We start from the raw sequence: 11,637 nt of genomic DNA on the forward strand, positions 1-11,637 counted from the left end.
CGAGCAGAGAGCCCGATGCAGGCCTTGTTCCCAGGACCCTGAGATCATGGCCTGACCCGAAGGCAGAGGCTTAACCCACGGAGCCACCCAGGCGCCCCTAACCAGCATGTTTGAACAAGAACTCTCCATTTGCTCACGTTGCTCTCTGCATTTTCAAATGAAATGATACAAACCCTCAGAGCCCATTCCCTTCTCCAAGTGCAGCCCCACAGGGGATTCTGAGCTAGGGCAAGAGAACCAGGGCCCAGAGGATCTTCCCCACCATTGATCACCAAGAAAAGTTTCTCTTGGGACCACTGGACTCCTCTTCCTTGCTTATTTTATTTTGTCAAGGTCATATTAAGGCACTTAATTAAGATTTTATTAAGATCTCTTACAACCCGGGTTGTAAGATTGCTGTGTAAATCTGAAATGCTAGAAATTTCGTATCTACTTGGAACTCATCCCTCTGACTTGGCAGTATGAGGTCTTCGGACAGAATTAGAACTGCTCAGCACCTGCTGGCTGTGTGGCCTCGGACAGGCCTGGCTCTCCATCCGTGGAAGGGGGAAAATGACCTGTTAAGGCATATTGAGCATTTAGAGAAAGTGCTCCATCAGCAGAAGCCTCTGGAACAGAGTAGGGGCTTACTAAATGCCTGTGACTCCTAATCAGGGGTTTCCTTTCTTCTTTGGCACAATGTGTGTGTGTGTGTGTGGTGGGGGGCATGACAGGTAAATGCTTTGCTATCATCTCAGATTGTTCCAGAAGCCCTCTTTGTTTCTGATTTGCAAAGACTGGCTCCACATGTCTTCCTTCCTCTGTGGGGCCCAGCTCATGGCAGTGCATCAGAGGCCACGGAATCGTCTGTGTGCTTCCAAGTTCCTGAGAGGACTGTCTTGCAACAGCCTATTTCCTTGCCCATCTCCCCCCGCCTCTCTCTGCCACGAGCTCTGTGGAGGGCAGAGGTCATGCCTCCCCATTCCCTGTTGGGCTCCCAGGACCTATCATACAGCTGGCACATGGTGGGCTTCGTAAGTATCCGTTGGACGGATGTAGGCACATGTGTACACGAGCAAGCTGCAGGCAGGCCGATGAAGCAACCACGAACACAGGGTCCTCTGTCTGCACAAGGAAAACGCAAGGAACGGACACCATTCTGAGCACATTCAGCCTAAAGAAGAAGACGTGGCCTCCCATGTAAACAACCATCCCGTAGAGCAAGCTCCGGACTGGTCTGTGTGCCTGAAAAGGCAGTCTTAGCACTGTGGGTGGGTGATTGCAGAAAGGCAGGGTTCGACCCAATCCAGGAGGAAGGATGGGACCCTGAGTGCTGCCTGGGGTGACAAACAGTGGCCGGATGGCATCGCTTGCCAACCTACAGCAGGGGGTGCTCCAGCGGCCCTCGTGGATTTGGCTTGGACAGCCGTCCATCTGGGAGCCGGGATGCGATAGGACGCTGGATGGCAGGTGCAGGCAGACTGTGCATGAACCAGGACGGTCACCCAGCCTGGGGCCGCCAGAATGCCCCAAGGGCCAGAGAAGAGCACTAGCCAGCTCCAGGCTCTGCAGCAAAAGCCAGGGCCAGAAAGCAGCTCTATCCCCAGACCAGGAGGAGGAAAGACCGTCAGCCAGGACTGCCCACCCCTCTCCCCAGCCATGGCATGACATGGGGTTTGGAAAGGAGAAGGGAGCTGGTCTGCAGCCATCATGAGATGTTTCACTCGCGGCTCCTTTGTCACCTTTGTGTCCTACCACCTGGCTTCTCCCAGCTGAGCCCAGACCCTGAGCCTAAGCTCCCAGAAGATGCAGGACATCTGAGCAGCAGTAAGCACTCACATCCTTCCTCAAAGTCTGGGGCGGCTTCATTTTCTTGAGCCACCCGCATCCCCACCACGGGGAGACATCTTTGAACCCAAACGTCATGGCCCAGGAAAGATCAACTTCACCTCCTCCCCTGTTCTACGGAGGGACATCCCCTAAATCCGCTCAAAGTCCTGATGAGGGAGCAGAGTGAAGTTCAATCATGGGTGATGCACGCCCCCTGCTGGCAACATGTGGTTTGACCGCTTGTTAATTCTACCTTTAGAAAGAGACTTTAAATACAGGGAAATTACTAGGATTACCGTCCACACAATAAATAAATAAATAAATAAATAAATAAATAAATAAATAAAACGTTCATTTTGCACAAAGGCCAATTCAGATAAAAAAACAAGAAAGTGTTTACTAAGCTGTTTGTTGTTTTTTTTTTTTTTTTTTCAAAAAATTGAAATCAAAATATATTTAGAGCATCCATGGCACTGAAACACAATGTTTAAGAGAACAGGGTCTGAAATGGCACCAAATGTTGACAAGGACACGGAGCAGCTCGAACTCACATACCGCTGGTGGCGGTGGTAAGCAGTACGGCCACTTTGGAAAAGAGCTCGCACTGTTTTCTAAAGCTCCCCAGACACTTCCCACACAACCCAGAAATTCCACTCTTGGGTGTTTCCCTAAAAGAGATGAAAATACATGTCCACATGAAAGCTGCATGTGAATGTTCATACAAGCCTTATTCGTAAGAGCCAAAATCCAGAAACAACTCGGATGCCCATCAACTGGCTAATACTTACTCAGCCAGAAAAAGGGAGAAGCAGTGTTACATGCTATATCCTGGACAAACCTCGAAGCATTAAACCAAGTGAGAAGAACCAGCCAGAAAAAACTGACTTCTGTCTGATGACAGTTATGTGACATTCCAGAAGACGTAATGCCAGAGCATGGTTGCAGGGGCTGGGCGTGGGGGCAGGGGGTTGAGAGCCAGGCAGCCCGAGAAGGCAGTGCTTTGGCCCAGGGCTCCACCCCATCTCTCTTACTGGCCTGGCCCATCTGCTGGCTTTCCATGTCCAGGTGAGAGCCCGTCTGCATATGCCCCACAGTGCAGCCTGGACACCGACTGACCTCATCCTCAGATCCATGGTGTTAGGACCCTGTGTGGAGTTGGCGGGGAAAGGGTGCTCCGGGCAAGTTTCTCAGACCCACTCTGATCCCAGGCAAGGCCATGGTCCTGCCCACCGCCCTCCACCTAAGTTGAGCATTCTCCAGTCTAAACTGGGCAGAGTGGCTACGTTCCCTCTTTGACCAAACTGATACTCGGACTCCTATCGGTTTCTCGTGTACTGATAAAAATACAAAGAGAAGACATGGTAATTACAGGAATCCTCAAGCTCTGATTATAGGGAAGGGGCTGTTTATCCCATGAGCCATTTGTGCATTTGTGCACAAATCCATACACACACACACACACACACACACACACATGATCTCATTGCCCCAGCCTCATTCCCCCCTGAGTGCTTCCTCCTGCTGCTGAATGGGTTCTCCCAAAGCTTGCCTTTGGTCCTGTCTCCTCCCAGTGCGAAAACCTTTCCATACACCTCAGCACAAGCAAATTTTGTCAGCCAAGATTCTGGATTGCGAGCAGCCAAAATGAACACTGGCTAGTTGAAGCAGAAAAATTACCGTTTGAAAAGTTAGTGTTGGGTAAAGGGGATCTCAGAATTTCCAAGCGGTCTTAGGGGCTGCATCCTAGAAAGGAGGCCTGGAACTGGACTGACTGCAGAGGCTTCTGGTGCCCCCAGTACTGGACCTGGACATGCAGTCTGGACCAAGCTTGGGCACTGACCTCTGCTGTCCCTGCTGGCACCTCCCCTCGCCAGAAGAGCCTCTGCTGCCTTCTGCCGACTCAGAGTCTGGGGCTTGTGCATCTGATTGGCTGAGCCTAAGTCACGTGCCTACACCTCACTGCAAAGGAGGCTGGGAAAATGAGTACTTGGCATTTTCAGCTCTTACGTGGGGAGCTGTCCTCTCCTCACATTTTAGAAGGGCAATCAGACGCTACATTGCCAAAAGAATCCCAAATGTCCCCGACATGACTTCTAGCTCCTCTAGCTTGCAGGCCCTTCTGTAATCAGACCCAACCTCCCCCTTAGGGGAGTTAACATGAGTCCAGCTGAAGACCTCCCGTCTGCAAGCCCTACTTCACTCTGACATGAGAGCTGTCACATGCATTTCTGTACCCACCAGCTGTTGCTCCATAACAAGCAACCACAAGACACTCAGGGGTGTAAGCATTCTTTCCCACGTGTCTGGAGCTTGGCTGGGGTGACTCGCTTGCCCTGGGCTCAGCGGCAGCTCTGTCAAGCTGCAAGACTGGCTGAACTTGGCTGGAGAAAGCTCTGTCTGTGTGGGTCCCTCTGGGCTCTTCTCGTGGCCGTGGTGGAAGGGCAAGGGGGTGACTCTGACGCTGCGAGCACACTTGAGCCCTCCCCTTGCATGTCGTCTGCTAACATCGTTGGCTATGCGCAGCAACACCCGTGGCTGGGTCCAGAGGCAAGGGCTGTAACATTTCATAGCAAAGGGTGTGGACAGAGCAAGGGGTGAAGAATGGGGACCTGTAATTCAACCTACCTCCATCCCTCTCCCTTCCACCAGCCTGTGCTCCCTTTCAAGGAAGTCGTGTGTTCCCCAGTGCCTCCTAGAGTATGAATGTGGCCCTTAAGTCCTGTTACAGGAATGAGCCAAACACAACTGTGTGTGTTGGGGTGAGTAGGATGTAGAGAGCATAATTGTACGAGAAATTCGAGTGTGTGTCCTGGAAGCTCTGGTCCCCACCTGTGGCTCCCCACCACCGCGTGTCTCTGTTGTCTCACCCGAAGTAACCAGCTAGTCTGCGATCTTAACCCTGCTCCTATTCTGGAAGCAGGACAGCTGATGCTGTGTTGTGAGGCTGGTGGCTTTTCAGTTTCATGGAAACTAGTTCCCACAGCCATTGTAGGCTCCCTGGGGTATTAGAAAACCTTGTCTTCAACCACTTCTGCCCCCTCCAATCCACTCTGCTCAGAGCCATCGAGGGATTTTACTTAAATCAGATTGTGAGCCTTTGATAAATGTTTATTAAATAAATAAATGAACTACATTCAACTTCCACCCCCCAGCTTACTGATACATGCATTCATTCATTCAAAAACGTATATTGAACTCCTGCTTCCCTGACCCCCGGGTTTGCTTCCTCGCATGATAGACTAGAATACAGTGCTCAGGTCTCAGCACCCCTGGATCCCACAGTTGCTTGCTTGAGGATCTAGTATTTTACATTTGTAATAAGAAACGTTTAAACATCGTGCAGCTGGCATCCATCCAACTCGTTCAGAGGAAGGTAAAAGGTGAGCTGAGATCCAGGCTCGGTGGGAGACCAAGTGCACAGAGATATGTCCTCTGCTGGAGGGAGTTGGGGAGCTGGGGGCAGGCAGCCACAGAAGGGTCAGGAAGAGGAGGGGCCAGAGAGGCGGGCTGAGGCTGGGGTGGCCCAGCAAGTCCACACCGGGAGGCTGGGCATTTGAGGTTGCATATTCGGAAGCGATTTCCATCCTTTTCCCCTCCCCTCCCGCATCCCTCTGGGATGCATGATCCGATCACTGATATCAAGGAATGGTCTACACCTAGTACTGCGCTGGTTAAGGGATAGAAAACCAAATCACGCGGAGCAGCAGGAGTCTGAAGGCAGAGGTACCGTGAAAATGTCAGGCTCTGGGAGTTTGCACGTTGTCTTCTCCGATAGGAAAGCGTGGGGAAGGTTTTGGACTTGCCCAAGATGCAGATCTGGGGAATCTTTTCCACAGGCTAGCCTCAGTCAGGCTGTTTGTGCATGAATTTTAAAAGTTGTATATATGTTTTATATATATATCCCTATTTTAAACACACTGATGGAGATTGGCATGGAAAGAACTTTTTAAAAATGTTTATAAGAAGGTAATTAGTGCTCAGATGACTTTTGACGTGACTCTAGACCCTGACAGCGACCTTGCTTGGAGAGCAGTAGGTCTCTGTGGCTTCCAGGTCTGAGCCCATCTGAGGCACCACCTGCTCCGGCAGCCCTCCAGCCCTCCTGGACTCTCCCTCCTCTGACTCGAGCCTGGGCTCCCCTCTCCATGTCCTCCTGTGTCCTGCAGAGTGTCGCTGCTGCATCGCGCCTGGCTTGGTCTGGCTCTGGTCTCTGAGCACGGCCAAAGAGCCTTTGCTGGATGAACTGTCTGGCAGGTTTTATTGGGTGGAAATGGAGGGCCTTTCAAGCACAGTGACAGACAAGAAGTACCCTGATTATACTCAGGAGAGATCCGTCATCACGCACGGATCCCTCGGGGACAGCCGCACACTGCCAGCAGCGGGCTGCAGGGGTGCGTGTGGACCCCGCTCCGGAGCGCGGGCTGCATGAAGAGAAGGGGAGGGCTGCAGCCCAGGCTCCCCTGCTCCCTGAATCCTCTGGCGGCACAGGGCGCCTCTCTCCGCGGTGATCAGGGCGGCAGAGGGAGTGAGCCAAGAGAGCCAGAGCTGGATGGTTTTCAGTTACAGTCCATTCCACTCAGATCGCCTGTCCCCATGTCCCAGCAAATGACATCCAGTCTCCCGGTTCTTCTGCAGTGGGGAAGGCTCTCTGGAACATGATGCGATGTGACTGGCTCCTGAGAGAGGACAGCGTGCCACCCCTCAGGGATAAACTGCTCTGCCTTCATGGGAGCCCCAAGGCAGGGCTTCCTGGAAACTGACCTGGAGCCTGTCTGACGCCTGTGCACAGCTGCGGGGCAGGGAGCACCCGGGAGCACACGCCTGGGGCACAACGTTTCCACCGCTCCTCTGCGGACCTCCCTTGTCAGTCCTGGCTTCCTTTGGGGAGCAAGGGGACGGGGGAATGACTCCAAACTGTGACACTGAACACCCAGCCTATGCTCATTTACCTGAAGTGTTGTTTAAGAAAGAAATAATACATACGCATACATTTCAGTTCAAACAATGCAGCTTGGAAGAAGAGGCATGGCTTTCTGAAGGAAGGGTGGCTGGGCCCAGAAAGAAAATTTTGCGGGCCACCAAGAAGGCCCTGTCATATCCCTAAAACACTTGTGCAAAGTGTGGGAGCCCCAGGGAGGACCAGCTGTCCCCCAAAGCAACCTGGGGCAGAAGGACATGTTCAGGGAAGGCAGCCACAGTGAGCGTCAAGGGTCTTGCTGAAGAAGGGTAGGGGAGAGCTGGCTCCAGGCTGGGCTGGTAGGATCTGTCGCTTGCGACCCCCCACCCCCACCCCGGTCTCCTCCCAAACAGCCACAGCACTAGGGGCTGGATTACGGGGTCTGATGTCAACTCCCTCCACAATCCCACTTTGCTCAGGCCTGTGGCTTTCGGTGGCTCCCTGCCAAGTACAGCTGTCTCCACTTCCAGCCCACTGGGTACAGCCACCGAGTGTTCTGACTCTGGGTATCCTGAGTGCAGGACCTAGAGAGGAATGAATGCCCAAGAGAGCCCTCCCCAGACCCAGACACGCCCGTGAGGCGGGGGTGCAGCCCAGGCCTGGACCAGACACCAACCAGTCTGACCAGCTCAGAGGGAAGAAAGCAGAAAAGCCCCAGAGGCTATAGTAGGAACCCCTCCCACCACTCCGGAAGCTTGGGCGCCCAGCACCAGAACTCCACCACCAATCCCATGTGCCCTGGGGCATGCCCTGGGGCGTGCAATCATCGTCTTTCCAGGCTTCAGTCAAGTCACCTTCTCATAGGAGCACAGCCAATCCTGGTGAGAAATCGGTGATGAAGGTGTTTGGAAAGTAGAAACCTGTGTGGGCCGGGATGGGGTTCTTGGAAGCGGGGGGTCATTCATATTCTTAAATTCACAGATAAATCCAGGCTGGGTCCCCGCAGAACCTGCCCAGGTCCCAGCATGACTAAGTCACCGCAGGTGGAAGAACAGATGCAGAAGGAGAATTCCCTGCCCCCCCCCCCCCGCCCCTCACCCACCACACTGCAGTTCGCTTCGATGGGGAGGGGAGCTGGGAGGGGTGCATCCCCCCCCCTTCTCCTCATCTTTTTGTTCTTGGGGGAAGGGGTAGCAAATGTCAGAGGGAAACACGTGAGTCCAGAGGAATGACTTTGGGGCACCTGGCTGGCTCAGTCCGTGTAGCACATGACTCTCAATCTCGGGGTTGTGAGTTTGAGCCCCACGTTGGGTTTGAAGAGTACTTAAGAACAAAGGAGTGACTTTACCCTTCATCCTCTGTTATCAGAAAATCGACTATTGCACCTACCTGAACTTAAGATAACCGAGGGCTAACCTTTGAAGCACCAAGATTTCTCTGATGGTGTTTTAAGTGTTTGGGGATGGAACTAATTCCAAAATGGGTAAGCGGCTTCTCCGCCTCCTGAAACACAGTACAGTGAATGCTGTTTTTTTCTGCACTCTGTGTGGTTGCAGACATCACAGGGTGAGCGGATCGAAAATGCTCTGTTGTCCTCGGGGTTGTGCCACTGTATCTGCCCCTCCGCTAAATGGCCTTCGATCACTGGTGTTGCGGAGATGTCAAGTTTTGGTCTTTTTAATGCGTTACTGTTAGGCTTTTAGCTGCCACTTCTTGCTGGGTCTAGCACCTGTTGTCATTCTCTTCGTTCACTTTATTATGAGAAACCAGAATCAGGTTCCCTAGAATTGAATTTAAAATTAAGGTGAACGCCATGAGGGATCTGCTGTTAGCAAAATGGTCTTTAATACAGAGCTTTATAGCATCTATTTCAGGGGCTCAAAATTAATTTTCCTTCCTCTGAGTCCCTAGCGACCTAAGGGCTGAGTGAGCTTGCTTGGGTACTGGGAAGTGAGGTGTGCTTTGACCTTGTTTCGGCAAGATGGTAGCCATATTCTCCCTTAACAAGTCTTCAAGGTGTTCAGCGTGTCTTGTAAACTTTGCCGTTGAGTGCGGGATCCTGAGCTGCCGTGCAGACAAAGTTCTCACTGGGACCACACCTTTGGGGCGTCTGAAGAGGGAAGGGGCAGGGCACTTGCCTCTCATCGGAGGAAGGAGAGACAGAGGCAGGATGCAGATACTAGGTAGCTGGTTTCATCTGGAGCCTTTCCCAAAGGCAGGTGGAGAAGGAAGGAAGAGCCTAATGCAATGGGGAGGGACCCCTAGTCCCTGGGTCACATAGACATTTCTATAGGACATCTCCTCATCACTACCTTCCTGCTTGTTTTCCATGGGGGTGGTGGGGGCGGGGACAGATCACCACGCCCATCTTCCACCCCCAGGGGCCCAGGAACTGTGCTGAGAGGGCAGGGTGGTGCACAGATCCTCCTCACCTTCCAGCGCTGGTCATAAAACTGGTCACAGTTTTGGTTGTCCCCAGCTCCAGAGACATCAACCCCTTAGCTCTGATCACGAATGCATCCAAATTCCGGGCACAAATAAATTCTCAATTCAGGCACACTCTGAGCCTCCTAACCTGGGAGAAGAAATCTATGTAACTTCGCTTTAAAAATATTTCTTAATGTTTATTTCAGTGTTTTAAATGTTCGGAAAAAGAAAAGCTATTTGATACCTTTATGAAGCCACAGGCTTGAATTAGCTTTTCCCAACCCCCAACGAGGAAAAAATGTAGGAGAACAGGGTCAAGCTAGTTAGGTCTAAAGCAGTGGCCAGGGGCAAGTATCACCATCACTTGGGAGCTGGCTAAGAAAGGCCCCACGCCAGCTCATGGTATCAGAGACTGCAGGGTGGGACCCAGGAGCCCGCCTGGGACCCGCCCCGGAGCTGTCCAGGTGATTCCGACTCTGACTCACGTTCAAGTTCAAGAACTGCTACTCTAGAATAGTGGTTCTCAACCCTGGCTGCAGATTAGAATCATCGGGAGAGTTTGAAAGCCCCTAATACCTGGGTCATACCTCAGACCAGCTGGATCAGAGCCTTTGGGGGCAGGTGGCAGGCAGGCAGGCGTATTTCTCAAAGCTCCTCGGATGACCCAAAGGGCTGTCAACCTGCACCCCCTCTGCCTCAGGGCAATGAATGTTAACCACTGTGCGGAAGAGTCAAGAAGATTTTTAAAAATAAGTATAGGAGGGCACCTGAGTGGCTGAGTCAGTTAAACGTCTACCTTCACCTCAGGTAGTGATCCCAGGGTCCTGGGACCGAGTCCTGCATCGGGCTCCCTGCTCAGTGGGGAGATTGCTTCTTCCTCTGACCCTCCCCCCAGTTCTGCTCTCTCACTCTCTCTCTCAAATAAAAACAAAATCTGAAAAAAATAAATAAAGATAGGAAGCCCTATCCCTAAGCCAACAGAATCAGACTCTCCGGGAGGGTGAAGTTGTGGGGGGTCAGGGGGTTATTTTATAAAGATCCCCAGGTGATTGAAATGTGCACACAAGGCTGAGAACCACAATTCGGAAGGAAATAAAACTTTTACCCCAAAGCTGAGCAAGTCATTTTGTTGAAGGAAATGAGTTACTTAGTTGCCAAGGGAACCATCCCCCGAATGGAAAGAAAGACAGTCACTGATTTCTGGCTTTTGTGCCAAGAGCTAAATCACTGACTAAAGTGTGTATTTCTCTCTTGCTCTCCCTCTCCCTTGTTTTTTTGAAATGAAAAGAAAAAAAAAGGTGGGGGTTGCTCACAGAAGACACTATGCCTGGGAAAATATCTAAAGACTTTTAAAAGGTGGACAGAGCTGCGCCTCTGAGGACACTGTCTGGCCAGGACAGCAGAGCCCACCAGCAAAGCAGACCAGGTCTGCTCTGAGCCTCAGCAAAGGTCCCAAGATCATCAGAAGCAGGGACAGACAGAACAAGGGCCCAGGACAGCTGCTCCAGACAAAAAGGAAGATCAGAATTCTATTACAGGGTCACTGAAAACAGTTAATGTCATTTGAGAACAGCTTGTGCCTACCTAAATGATTCTCTATGAAATAAACCAGTCACAAAGAGACAGATACCATATGATTCCACTTATACGAAGTACCTAGAATAGTCAAATTCACAGAGATTGAAAGCAGAGCTGTGGTTGCCAAGGGGCTGGGGGAGGGGAAATCAGAGTTGTCCTTTGATGGGTGCGGAGTCTGTTCTGCGACATGAAAAGTATTCTGGAGACTGGTCGCACAACGATGTGGACGTCCTTACCCCCACTGGACTGTACATTTAAAAATAGCTAAAATGGTAAATTCAATGTCTTGTGTATTTTATCCCAATCAAGAATAGAAAGAAAAAGAAATCTGGTAGTGTCAAGGCCAAAACAGATTTCATAAATGTTTCAGATTCCCAATTATTTTTTTGGTGGCTAGTGTAGTAGCGGGTTATATTTTATATTCATATTTATAGGAGGTGCAGAAGTTGGGTTGCGTGCCAGATTTTTACTTTCTCTCTTTTCTCACCTAAGACCCTCGTCTGAACTTCCAGCCAGATCCCTTCCCCTGGTGGCAGCCCCTGGATGGCAGGCATCATGGGGTGCAACTCCCCAGCAGTTGAGCTGATGTGGAAGGTGAAAGAGAAAGAAGAGCCACGGGTGGCTCAGGTTTGTACGGGGAGTGCGGGAGAGCCATTCTGCAGGGGAGGATTGGAGAAGGGAGGGGGACAGCAGAAGCTGAGCACACTGAGTGTTCAGTCTGTGCTAGGCATCGCGCGACCCTACTTCCCTTGTCCCTCAGCATAGCCGGAGAGGCTGGTCTCCTAGCCTTGGCCCTCAGAGAAGGAATCAGAGCCTGCAGGGACTTCGGCAGCCCCCTCGAGGTCACCCAGCTGGTACGTAGTAAGAGGCAACCTTGGAGCCAGGTTGTCCTTTCAACTATGCCCGTTGAGGACATGATGAGTTTG

This window comes from Meles meles, chromosome 12 (assembly GCF_922984935.1).
Source record: "Meles meles chromosome 12, mMelMel3.1 paternal haplotype, whole genome shotgun sequence".
NCBI classification, from domain to species: Eukaryota; Metazoa; Chordata; class Mammalia; order Carnivora; family Mustelidae; genus Meles; species Meles meles.